Raw genomic sequence first — 12,285 nt, forward strand, 5'->3', positions numbered from 1 at the left:
CGCTAACCCCGCGACGGCCACCCCAGAACGTGGCCGCAGACCGAACGGGCGTGAGGGCCGTAAGGGCCACCCCGCCATCCGGTAGGTGGCTGAGCAGCCGGGCGCAGCGGCGCCTGGGCGGCGGCCGCGCTGAGATGAAGTCCCAAACCGCCATGTCGCCATCACCGCCATCACCATTGCTGCAGCTGTTCCCAACCGCCTCCATTGCCGCCGTTGTCAGGTATTGCCAGCAGCCGCGCCGCGGGATGTCAGAAGCCGCGCCTCCAGCGCCCCTCTCCGCACGTGTGCAGGTGCTCTGCGGCCGCCGGGTCCGACGTCCAGGCAGAACATTATATTTCCATGCTGCTCCGACGGTGGGCTGGTCTTGTTTGGGTGTTCCTCCACTGTGACGTCGGTCACGCCTACCCCGGCCAGGGCGCAGAGGCCGACGTCTCACCATCCGGTTGCGGTCCTCAGTCGGGTCGCAACGTGTGCCTCTACCGCAGCGTGGAGCGCGCTCCCGCTGGGCAGCGATACAGCCAAACGTAACATGCGGGCGGCCAGCGCTGCGCCGGACAGCGGACCCATGCAGGGGGTATGCCGGTCTCGGCCATTAGCGGGGTCGTCGGGGCCGAGGCTGTACATACAGCTGGTGACCGCGTGAGCCGCCAATCGAAGCTCACGGCTTATAAGCTCGACGCGGGCATCACACGTTGTCCCGATGGGAGCTCCACGACGCCGCCGCGAACTCCAGCAGCGCGGCTCGCAGCGCGAAGACCGGTACGGACGGCCGGGGCGCAAACGGCGTGCGGGAGTCGCAGGCGACGGAAGACGTTCTGCGGACAGAAAGGGTTGGGCATAAGCTGGTCGGCAGGACACTCTTGAGCCGAGCCTTTGATGTAATTACAGATGATCCAGAAGCATGCACAAAAATTCATGACACACTATTCCCATTTATGTATTTGCTACATATGATATGATATACCAGCTCATGATCAGTGACGCATTCTGGGCAATATGTTCTAAAGTGAAGTAACTGAAGTTACAATTGACAGCTTAAAAAAACACACACACGCACACACATTCGATAGCTTATGAGAATAACATGCCTTGTCTGTTTAATGCAGGAAAATATTTTTCACTTTTTTAGAAACAGCAAAACCGTTGTCAACATGCCATGTCAACTATCTAAACAATTTTTATGGAAACTGCTCTAGCTAGCTTAAAGTTCCACAACGTTTCCGGAGCACTGCACCCAAACTCAGTTCATGTTGCAAGAAAAAACAGTAATAATGCCTCCTAATTTTGAATGAAATATAGGTATGAGTAATTTGATTTGGAAATTGGAAAGCAACAAATTTCCGCACATCATTTTAGCAAAATTACTATTTTCTTCAGCCACCAGGTTTTGCACAAAACTATAGTAAACTTTATGATCTAGTTTACACCAAACCAAAGCCCCTTTTAACAAATGTTGAATAAATTTTAACAATTTTAAAAAATGTATCGTGGAAAAAATGAAAAGTGTAGATTTGTAAAGCCGGGATATTTCACGGATTAGGCACTTAAAGAAATATCTTCACCTTTCTTTGAGCCACCAGCCTTCACCAAGTTTTACACGAATGTAGTGAACCAGACAATGTGGCAACTCAAAATTGTGATGGTTTGAGATAATTATAACGGTAAAAGAAAAAGCAACACAAGGTTCCTTACCCTCGCTTTTTTCACTAGTCCAGATGAGGCTTCAACTGTTGCCGACCTGAGGAGCTATAGGGACTTGAGCTTTCCAAAACTCAATTTCTAAGGGCACTGAGCAGTGTTTGGGTTTCACACGTATGCGATCGTAAGTTATATTAAGTTGACAAAGCAAGCAAAGCAAAGCATGATGCCCCGCGCGTCCACCCGCGACCACGTCCCGCGTCCGACTCCCGACCGCCGCGTGACCCGAGGCTCCCGGCGGTCACGTGACCTACCGGCCGGGACTGCAAACGGCCTTCAACACCATTCTTGTATGACGTCATATCCTACTGAGGTGCTGATTGGTTATTTCCACCGTAGTTATTTTTGTTTCATTGTTTTGCGTGTTTTTCTTATGTGAAATGTAATTAAAAAATTTGCCATATTTTAATACCATTAAAACATAACTCAATAGGCATAAAAGAAAGCTCGATATATACTTTCCTTGTTTTTAAGAATTCCGGAATTAGATACCCGAGGGAGTAAAGTTGCCACGCTGATTTGATACCTCATAGTCGAAAGGTGGGCTACTAGAACCAAAAATTGCTGTGTTTGTAAATAAATAAGTGATTTGAGGGCAAAAAATGCCCGGATTTAAACTTCTAAAATTATTTTGAACATAAAATATTTCAGTTTGAGGGATGTTAAGGCCTCAAAGGGTAGGTACTTTTTAGGTATTAAATAAGTTCCTCTGCGAAAGTTCCGTCGTGAAAACGGCCATTGGGTCTACAGTGCAGGGATATTTCTACCTCGCACTCCTCTGAGATGCAAAGATAAGAATTTGTTATATCTGCATCCCTCTGAGATGCAAAGATAAGGTCTCGAGGGTTCATAGCGAAAAATCAAGAGTTCATGTGATGATGGGTCAATAACCGAACGACATTTTTAATGGTTGTTTATGGATGAAACTTATGAAATAAGAACAAACTACTCTGAATCTATTTTACATCGATGAATGCATTTTAATATAATATTTAATTGATTAAGAATAAACCTCAACATAGAAAGATATAGGATTCCTCATGGCTCACTCGTGGAAGATCGGATATCTTTTCCTCGCGTGTTACAGAAAAACCTCGCTCCTTCGTCGCTCGGTTTTTCAGTAACCCGCTTGGAAAAGATATCCTTATCTTCCACTCGGAGCCATGAAGAATCCTCTATATCACAATCTGACAAAGTGTTTTGCCTATGACGAACAACGTGTTCAATGACAAAGAGTTATGCAGAATGGTTAAATGGAGTACAGCTTATTTTGCCGACCGTCAATTAGTGATGCACAATGCACATCGCCGATGGGTTATGCTGAATGACGCTTGTTTCAAACTGATGCCGAAGTGGTTATGGCGATTGGCCATCGAACAGCGCAAAAAGTTGTAGTATATTTGACCCGCTGAACATGAAAATGGCAACCGTGACCCCTTTTTATGGCCTGAGGTCATCTCAGGTCACCAATAGCATCTGACTGTTTTTCGCGAATAACTTTTGATAGAGGCATGCTAGAGCGATGAAAACACCTTAGCTTAGCTGTGTTTGGCTTGACGATACGGATCGACTGATATGCAGCTTGATCATTACCGGTCAGGTAATGACCTTGAATTGAGATCAAATTTTAAAATTGACCTTTCAAGGTCAAGTGATAATTCACCCGACGCTTCTTGACGAGAGGAACACGATGCTGGTAAAATAAAGTTCGTGCAAGGTTTGAGTCAAAATTTATTGCAGAAAAACGGTTTCCGAAAAAAAAAACGGCTATTTTGGCAGTTTTTGCCCCCTGCAGGCAAAGCCGTTGACGTTAGGTCAAATTCGAGAGAATTCTTCAGGAAGCGTTAATAGGGCTATTAAATGCGTTTTTCCGCGGCGCTGCAGCTTTATTAGTTTCCGAGCTGTGCGTCGATTTGTTGAAAGTTGTCGACATCTGACCTACAAATCGGCGAATTTTGGTGTTCAATGACCTCTGGTGACCTGACCTTTGACCTGACCAAAAAAGTGACTAAGTGATTTCTTCCTGATTTTTGTCGCTGTTTCGAATGCCGCCTTTCGCGCATCGCTACGTGGCCCAGGAGCCGAGTTAGAAGGGGGGTGTTCAAACACCCCCCCCCCTCCAACAGGGCGTGAAAATCCAGGACCCCCAGCGGGGCGCGGGTTAATACAAATGCAACACTTTTATCTAAAAACGTATATATTTAGTTTCTTTCGTTTGTCAACTCGCGCATTTCGCTGCACCTATTGGTTCTCGAATTATCGGCTAGAGGCATTTACCCCCTCCCCCCGCATTCACCCCCCCCCCTCCCACCCAGCAAGTGGTGGGTGACGAAATATCCCAGCAACTGACCGGTCAAGGAAGGCGTTGTATCAACCCCCCCCCCCCCCGGCTTGGCACTAGGGCTAAAAATCTTTTTTTACAGGATATGGAGAGACACTGATCTAGCTGCTCTGCTTCCCCCACCATTCGGCAAATAACAGGGCATGACAGATTGATTTCAACGGACACCAGTTCAAAAGATATCCAGCTCTTGTTCATGCCCCTGAACCGATGCTCACCGAAGATTAACACTAAAAATATTGCAAAGCCACACGACTAAGACAGCGTCCACTAGGTAGTCATCATGATGGCTGTGAAGATATTGATCGGCTCCCTGCTCGGTCTGCTGATTGTGACCACGTCTGGGGTGCTGCCGGTGGTGGTGGCTCGCTACCAGCACCTCCACACCGCCACCAACTACCACCTCTGTGTGATGAGCATCGCCGACTGCGTGGTGGGGCTCCTCTTCATCTTCTACCCGTGGATGAGGACCTTCTGACCGTCGTTCACCAGCTCGGGTGTCTTGTGCGCCGTGCTGCTGCTCGTCTACTCGGCCTGTTCGACTGTCTCGAATTTAACCATGTTCTGGCTGGCGCTGGACCGCCGCACGGCCGTCCGCCACCCTCTGCTTTACCCTCTTCTGGTCACCAGGGACACGGTACGACGTCAGCTCCTGCAGACACTGGGGTTCGTCATCCTGCTCGCCGGATACGTCATCACCACGCGCTTGCTGAACGGTCCTTCCTTCCCGGACGAGATCTCCCAGTGCTTTCTCTCTTGGCAACTGGTCTTCGGACATGTCGGTACGCTGATCAGCAACGGCGTCAACCTGGTGGTCAGCTGCGCCACGATCTTCCTCTGCGTGGAAGTGCTGCTCGTGGCGCGTCGCACGTTGCGCTCCAACGTGGCGGCACTGCCGCACGAGCTGGCCGAACGTGCACGGCTGCGAAAGCACGTGCGCACGTTCTACTATCTGCTGCGAATGATGGTGCTGTACGGCGTCTGCCTGATTCCGTTCAGTGTTTCCTCGCTCCTGAAGGCCTTCCTGGGCCTCAAGGCCTCTCTGGAAGATGGGGCGACGCCTGGCGGAGGCGCGGCGGCCGCCAGTGTCCTCACCATGGACTCTGAGGAGCCTCAGCTCTGGTGGATCGTTCTGACGGTGCTGCGTGGTTCGTTCCACCTCGTCGACTCCTGGCTGTTCTGCAGCAGTCCAGAGCTGAGACATGCCATCCTGCACTATTTCGGAGGCGACCGTTTCGATCTTTACCCATGATGTTTGAAGCCGGTGCGACCTGGGATAAAGAATAAATGTTAGAATGTTAAGTTTATCTAAAACGTCAATATTCGTATATGTAAGGGGCTAATAAGAGTGCCCCCTCCGCGGCCGCCTGATTGGCTCGGCCGCGGCTGCTGCTGGGCGCCGATGCTGGGCGCCGCTGCTGTGTGCCGCTGCTGGGCGCCGCGGCTGGGCGCTGCGGCCGTCCGCCGCCGCGCCATGGTGTGGTCCGGGTCGTGGGCCGCCCGAGGCAGTGCGCGTTGTCGGCCGCCTGGCCCCGACCCGGCGTTATGTCGGGCGTCGTGTGCGCGCGTCAGTGTTGTGCTGGACTTGCTGTCACGTGCGGCGTGGACGTGTCTTCACCGTGTAAATACAGTGTGGACAATAAACCGACCACCTTTATGATGCTGGCCGCAGAAACCGTACGCGATGCAAGTCTACGTATAAATACACTGTAGTATGAATAAATCTCAGCATTTTATTTAACCCGCGCCGTGCTGGGGGGGGCGTTTTTACGCCCCCCCCCCTTCAGGCTTTTTGCGAATATCTCAACAACGGCGGCGCGCAGCGCCGCCGTTTTTAGTACACGTGTTCCTACATCATTTCCCCACATGTTGTGAAAATTTCAGACCTAGGCCAGTCAAGGTCAGGTCACCAGGTCACGTCAAGTGACCTTACCTCAGAAAAAGTTCAAAGGCTCGCTATAGCTACACCGACTGAACGATCACTTTGAAACTTTCAGCGATTGATACGAGTAACAGTATGTATAAAATGTATATCTCGGATTTTTTTTTTATAAAATTTTTATATCTGTGACCTAAGGTCAGGTCAATTTTGCGACCTCTCCATTATAAGTCAATGGGAGAAAATTGAAATGCGCCTCTTTTGGACGAATGTCGTTCAAAACGCTCTCAAACATCGGTTCATAGGTAAACATGACACACTGAATCGGAAAAATGCACCTGTAACCTCTCTGTATGCCCCTGAGGTCATCTCAGGTCATGAACGGTCGCCAGCAGTTTTTTGGCTATAACTTTTGATAGAGACGTGCTAGAGCGGTGAAAACACGTCAGATGTGTTCAGCTCGACGATACGGATCGACTGATATGCAACATGACCCTTTTCGGTCAGGTCATGACCTTGACCTGAGGTCAAATTTTCAAAATGACCTTTCAAGGTCAACAAATAGTTCATTCGACGCGTCTCGACGAGAGGAGCACGATGCTGGCAAAAGTAATGTCGTGGCTCTCTTGAGTCAAAAGTTATTGCCGAAAAACAGTTTTCGTGAAAACGGCTATTTTTACAGTTTTTGCCCTCTGGAGGCTAAACCGTTGACCTGAGGTCAAATCTGAGAACACTTTACATAAATGGCGGTAAAAGGGCTATCGAATGCGCTTTTCCGCGGCGCTGTAGCTCTATTGGTTCCCGAGTTGGCCGTTGGCAGTTTCCAAAATTATCGAAATGGACTAATTTTGACCTTCGATGACCTCTGGTGACCTGACCTTTGACCTGACCTTAAAAATGACCGAAGTGTTTTCTTCTTTATTTTTGACGCTCTTTCGATTGCCGCTTACCGCGTGTCGCTACGTGGCCCAGGAGCCGAGTTAGACGGGGGGCGTGAAAACGCCTCCCCCCCCAGCACTCGGCGGAAAGTTCAGGCCACCAGCACGGCGCGGGTTAAAGAATACGGCGAAATCCCGATTGTACATATGTAAATAGATAAAAATGCACGGCTCGAACGCGACCCGCCTGTTACCGAGGCACTCAGCCGTAAGGTGGCTCTAGGACACACCGCGGGCGCCTACCCCGTTCCGATGCAATCCTCTCGGCGCGCGTGACAAGGCAGATGGCTCGGTCCGCATTTGGAATTTTCTTTGGCGTCTTGCAGCGAGAAATCATGGCACTGGCCCTATATAGGACGCCGATCGACAGAGGGCGTGAAAGGAGTGGAGACCGAGTCGCGCCAAAAATTAGCATACGAAGCTCACTCATACCACCGATCGCCGACCACGTGCTAAAGGAGAAGAAGAAAGGTAAGTGTGCTTGTCGGATCACCGCAGAAGCAAGATCGTGCCACGCAGTCTCACGCCTACCCGCAAGCCTTTATCGATAAGTTATATTCCAGTGCGATGTATTGCATTGTATGACCTTGTGTTGCATCCTGCATGTGCCGAGAAGATTTTGTGGTGGTTCCTGAATCTTTCTACTCATCATATTTCTTTGGCATTCCATATGTTGTAAGCGTAAGCCTTTAGGCATTCAATTACAAAGTAGGTCTAGAGCAGCAATGACTCCTGCAAATTGCAATCATTGTAGGTATCAACATTGTACATTTGCCTAATGCATGAAAAAGAAAGTAAAAGGTCCTAATGATTAACCCTCGCCGGCACAGGGGGGGGGGGGTGATGCAACCCCCCCCCCCTAAGGTTTTTCACGAATAACTCGCGTAAAAAGCGGCCGATCGCGACGAAACTTTCAGAACCCTCGCATTAATCAATTTTACACCTATAACCCTAAAAATTTCATGACCCTGACCCTAATGACCTTTGACCTGTGACCTCTTTTCCGTGACCATGTTTGGCCGAAATCGCGATTCGGCGTATGTCGGCTCGCATTAGCCGCGCCTTGCAAGCTTTTCGTGGTTTCAAACGTTCAAACATGTGATTTGATACTGCTCCCATGCAATAGGGTGGGTGTCAAGGTCACTTGAAGGTCAGGTCATGTCATTGACCTTTGGTGACCTCGGTTCACTTTTTCGAGTTTTACATGTTTCTAGACTAGTTTTTGGAGCTGAATTCGAATTTAGCAACCATTTGAACACTTACCTACGAAGTAGTTTTGATGCCTTCGTAACATGTTACGAAGCTGTCAGAGGCGGTTGACACGTATTACGAATACCCATCACGACCCCTACCGGTTGACCTGACCTGACCCGACCTTGTCTAAACGCTTAGCGACATCATCTGTGATCAAAACTTACACGATATTCGTGATCAGCACCCCGGAAAACCCCTTAGCAGCCACGCTTTACGACTTTCTAACAGGTCCCGATATTCCCGATTTTTGGGTCATTGACCTGACCTGGAAGGTCAACCGATGACCTAGGACCTTAAAATTGGGTATCATTGGCTTCCTCTCGTGACGGACAGCACGCTCGTTTTTTCCGCGAAGCTCTAGCTTCATCAGGGGCCAAACGCGAGGGGGGTCGTACCCCCCCCCCCCCTTGTGCCGTCGAAGGACTCAAAATGGCCTGTGCCGGTGAGGGTTAAAGAGACTTTGATTCAAACAGCCTTCAAGACAGGCTGTCAGGGCTAGAGCCTAGAGGATTTGATGAGATTTGATTACTGCGCAAGTAAGTACGTCTGGAGCAGAGCAGTTTTAGAAACAGCCGCCCCACCCAGTGTAGTGGTAAATGGATTCGTCAAATGGCCAACGGCTCCATCCGAATTTTCTGGCTACCTATTGTTATTCGCTTTCGAATTGTCATTGTTTTTGTTCTCATTGTTCTCGCTCGTCGGATATTTCAAACAAAAGTTAAGTGTCATGCACCTATAAGTGACGTTAATGGGCTTAAGGTAAGAATGTAAAAAGAGTGTCAGAAGCATGGGTAGAGCTTTCCCAGGGAAATTGATGGGACAAAAAGTCGTCAAACCTACAAGGTCCGATTATTATAAAATGCTACACTGAATCAATTATTTTCGTTACAGATATAACATTATGCATTATACAGACATTTCAAAGCTCCCTAATGCGAAAAAGATTGATTTGCAAAGCAACAAAGTCCTCGAATCAGCTAAATTTGAAAGGGCAAAACGCTTATTGGTGGGGCAAAATGGCAAGTTTGGAGTTGCCTGGGGCAGCCGCCCCACCAAATGTATAGGAAGCTTCGCCCCCGGTGTGAGGTGTGCAAAATGCTGCCGTTATTCCTGCATTATATTGCACAAACTGCAAATATCCAACCAATGAAAATAATCACGAGCAGCAAAGCCGCGACGCTTTTCTGCTCTGACTCGCGGTCAAGAGGCAAGAAAAGGAGTATTGTGACGCTCGGACATTTGGTACCAGTGATCGCCAATAGTAGCTACCTGGTCAGCCGTCAGATGTGGAGAGTTTAACCCGGCAGGCGGTGGGCCCACCAGCCACCTTCCGCGCTGGGGGGGGGGGGGCATTTTTTGTCCCCCCCGTATCTCCGAAACTACTGGACGGATCCGGAAAATTAAAACGGCGTTCGATAGCCCTGTCAAATTTGTCACGAGAAACAAAATTTCATTGACCTCGGGGTCACCGATGACGTCATAGGTCAGGTCAAAGATAAAATGTTTCACCGTTCACGGGGCTTCTCGGGAAAGCGCTATAACACCGAGTAAAACGCATTTTGTCGAAAATCAGCGATAAGGCGTCAGTTGTCTAGTACATATGTTGCTATTAGAGGTCACTGGTCATACCAGGTCAGGTCACAGGTCAGGTCACCAAAGGTCACCAAGGGTCACCACATGAGCCCAACTTTACTAAGGTTATGCGATGCATGTTTTATGGCCAGTTTTTCATTTCCAACTCGATGGTGTTGGTTATAAGACTATGAGATACGGTTTAGGTCACTTTCTGGTGGAGGTCAGGTCAAGGTCAGGTCAAAAAAGGTCAAATTTCAAAGTTTATATTTTTGCATAAAATGGGTATCGATTCGATGCAGCTCGTCACGGGGAGTCAAATGGTGGTCTTTGTTTTGCGCTACGAGGTCTAGAATTGCTAAAAATTTGAGTTTGAAAATTTGACGTCATCAATTTTGAACAGTTTTTTCGCTATAACTTGGCCAAAAAAAAAGAGGTATCAATCTCAAATTTGATATGTAGATAGAAGGCGGTAGGGACTATCACATATATTTCGTTTTTTCGAAATTCAAAAAAACTTTTTGGATTTTTTGGCTTTTGTATTCAAAAATCTATTTTTTGATTTTTGGGGGTCAAAATCCAAACAATTCGAAAAACCGAAATAGCGGTTTTGTAGCCCTTTTGATTCCACACCTTTTATGCCTGAAACATTTTTCTGTATCTCTAAAGCTGTAGGCCTGACAGCTCTTCCCGCGAAACCTTTTTTTGGGGTCGAAAATGGCAAAAATGACGTCACTCTGACGTCATTAGCGGCCAACCTATCATAGCCTTTCGAAAAAATTTTGGTCACAATGTGCGCTAGCTGCTCCCGGGAGGGTACTGAAAGTTTGGTGACGATCGACGCAGCGGTTCTCGAGATATATTGAAAAAACTAAAGAAGGGGGCAAAAAAATGCCCCCCCCCCCCACCGCCTGGAAGGTTAACCTAGGTCCAAACTTATAACGTGCCGTACTTTTCAACTCACATTTAGTAAGTTTACAGTGATACAGTAGGTACTAGCAAATGCGTATCGAGTCAACGATGCAACTCTTATCACCGTCAATGCACGATGGGCTGAAATGGGCTTTTTGCATTCCGCATTGAATAACAGTTTTCTGTGCAGCTGAACAGAAACAGACTTTTTAAGTAGACTTTGTTTGGCCAGTGCTGCCAAACAAAGTCTACGGCATTTATAAGATTTGGTATTTACCTATAACAGATTGAAGCTGAGACGTTCAGCCAGTTTCCATCTCAGAGAGCTCGAACGGGGGAGTCTACGGCCAGGGGTATCTGTGGTGCAATGTAGTGGCACCAGTTTCACAACATGTACATTGTACATATGTATGATTCATAGTGGAAAACATGTATGTGTAATGTATAAAACATGTAAAGAACATGAAGGTATAATGTCCGTCCATTGTCCGGTATTTTCGTCCACTCTCCGTCAAAAATGCTGTCCAAAACAGCCATTTTTCAAAGATTTCCGAAAATTATGCAATGATTTACACTTAACACTCTTATTTAGTTTGCCTTCAATGTACTATTAGCTGCCCAAAAGTGTTCGCCATATCGAGAGCTGAGCATCCTATTCGCCAATCAATGCTAGAGGAGGACAAGGAAAGATGCCCAGGGGTTTGAAATGTCATGAATTACTTGAAAATGACGATTGGAAAGCGAAAAGATGGACATTCAACGGAAGCTGACATAATTTTTCTCTACAAAATATCTTACTTTCGTGCTTCAAATATGATAGGTAACTTTTTTGTTATTAATCATTTTCCTGAAGTAGTGCAAGTGGGCATCTTACCCCAGAGGATGGGAAAGACGCCCCTGGCGTTGGGTAAGATGTCCCTACGCATTATAAAGACACTTAACCCCCGCCCCGTTGGGGGGGGCCATTTTGGCCCCCCCCCCTGTGGTTTTTCCTGAATAGCAAGAAAACGGCGGCGCGCAGCGCCGCCAAATTTTCAGTACCTTCCCGGGCATCAATTTGACACCTTCACACCAAATTTCAAGTCTTAGGTCACCTTAGGTCAGGAGTTATTGAGGTCAAACTGAGGTCATGTTCGAGCAAAAATGAGCAAAAAACATGCAATCTTGAAACGCTCACCAAATCTACAGTTATCAAGCAATTTCAAAGTTCTTTATATGTTCTAGTAGACAAAAAGCAGCGCTACAAAACTGCTATCTCGGATTTTCAAAATTTTTGGTTTTTGACAAAAAAAAAATCAAAAAACTGATTTTTTTAGAAAAACTTTGAAAAAATCCAAAAATTTTCCGAATTTCGGAAAAACCGGAATATATGTGATAGTCCAAGCGCTCTTCTATAGGGGAGAGTGGGGCAATGGCGACACCATAAGCATTTTGCTCAATAGCTTAGCTATTTGAAGCTATTTTATGGTGATTTTGACTGTGGTTATAGCCAAAGGAATAGGCTTTCAGATAGCACCCAGTTTTAGTATCTCAGATCACTGATGACAGATTCAGAGCCTACGCGAAAATGTGGTGAAAAATGGAGGTGCAAAAAAGAGAGGGGTAATGCCGGCCACTAAGTGCAATAGCACAAAAGTCGAAATATCGTCACTGGTATTCATCCTTAAACCGTTCTTTCGATGGAAATTTAA

Source organism: Amphibalanus amphitrite, unplaced genomic scaffold (genome assembly GCF_019059575.1).
Source record: "Amphibalanus amphitrite isolate SeventyFive unplaced genomic scaffold, NRLGWU_Aamphi_draft 001974F_arrow, whole genome shotgun sequence".
In the NCBI taxonomy this organism is placed as follows: Eukaryota; Metazoa; Arthropoda; class Thecostraca; order Balanomorpha; family Balanidae; genus Amphibalanus; species Amphibalanus amphitrite.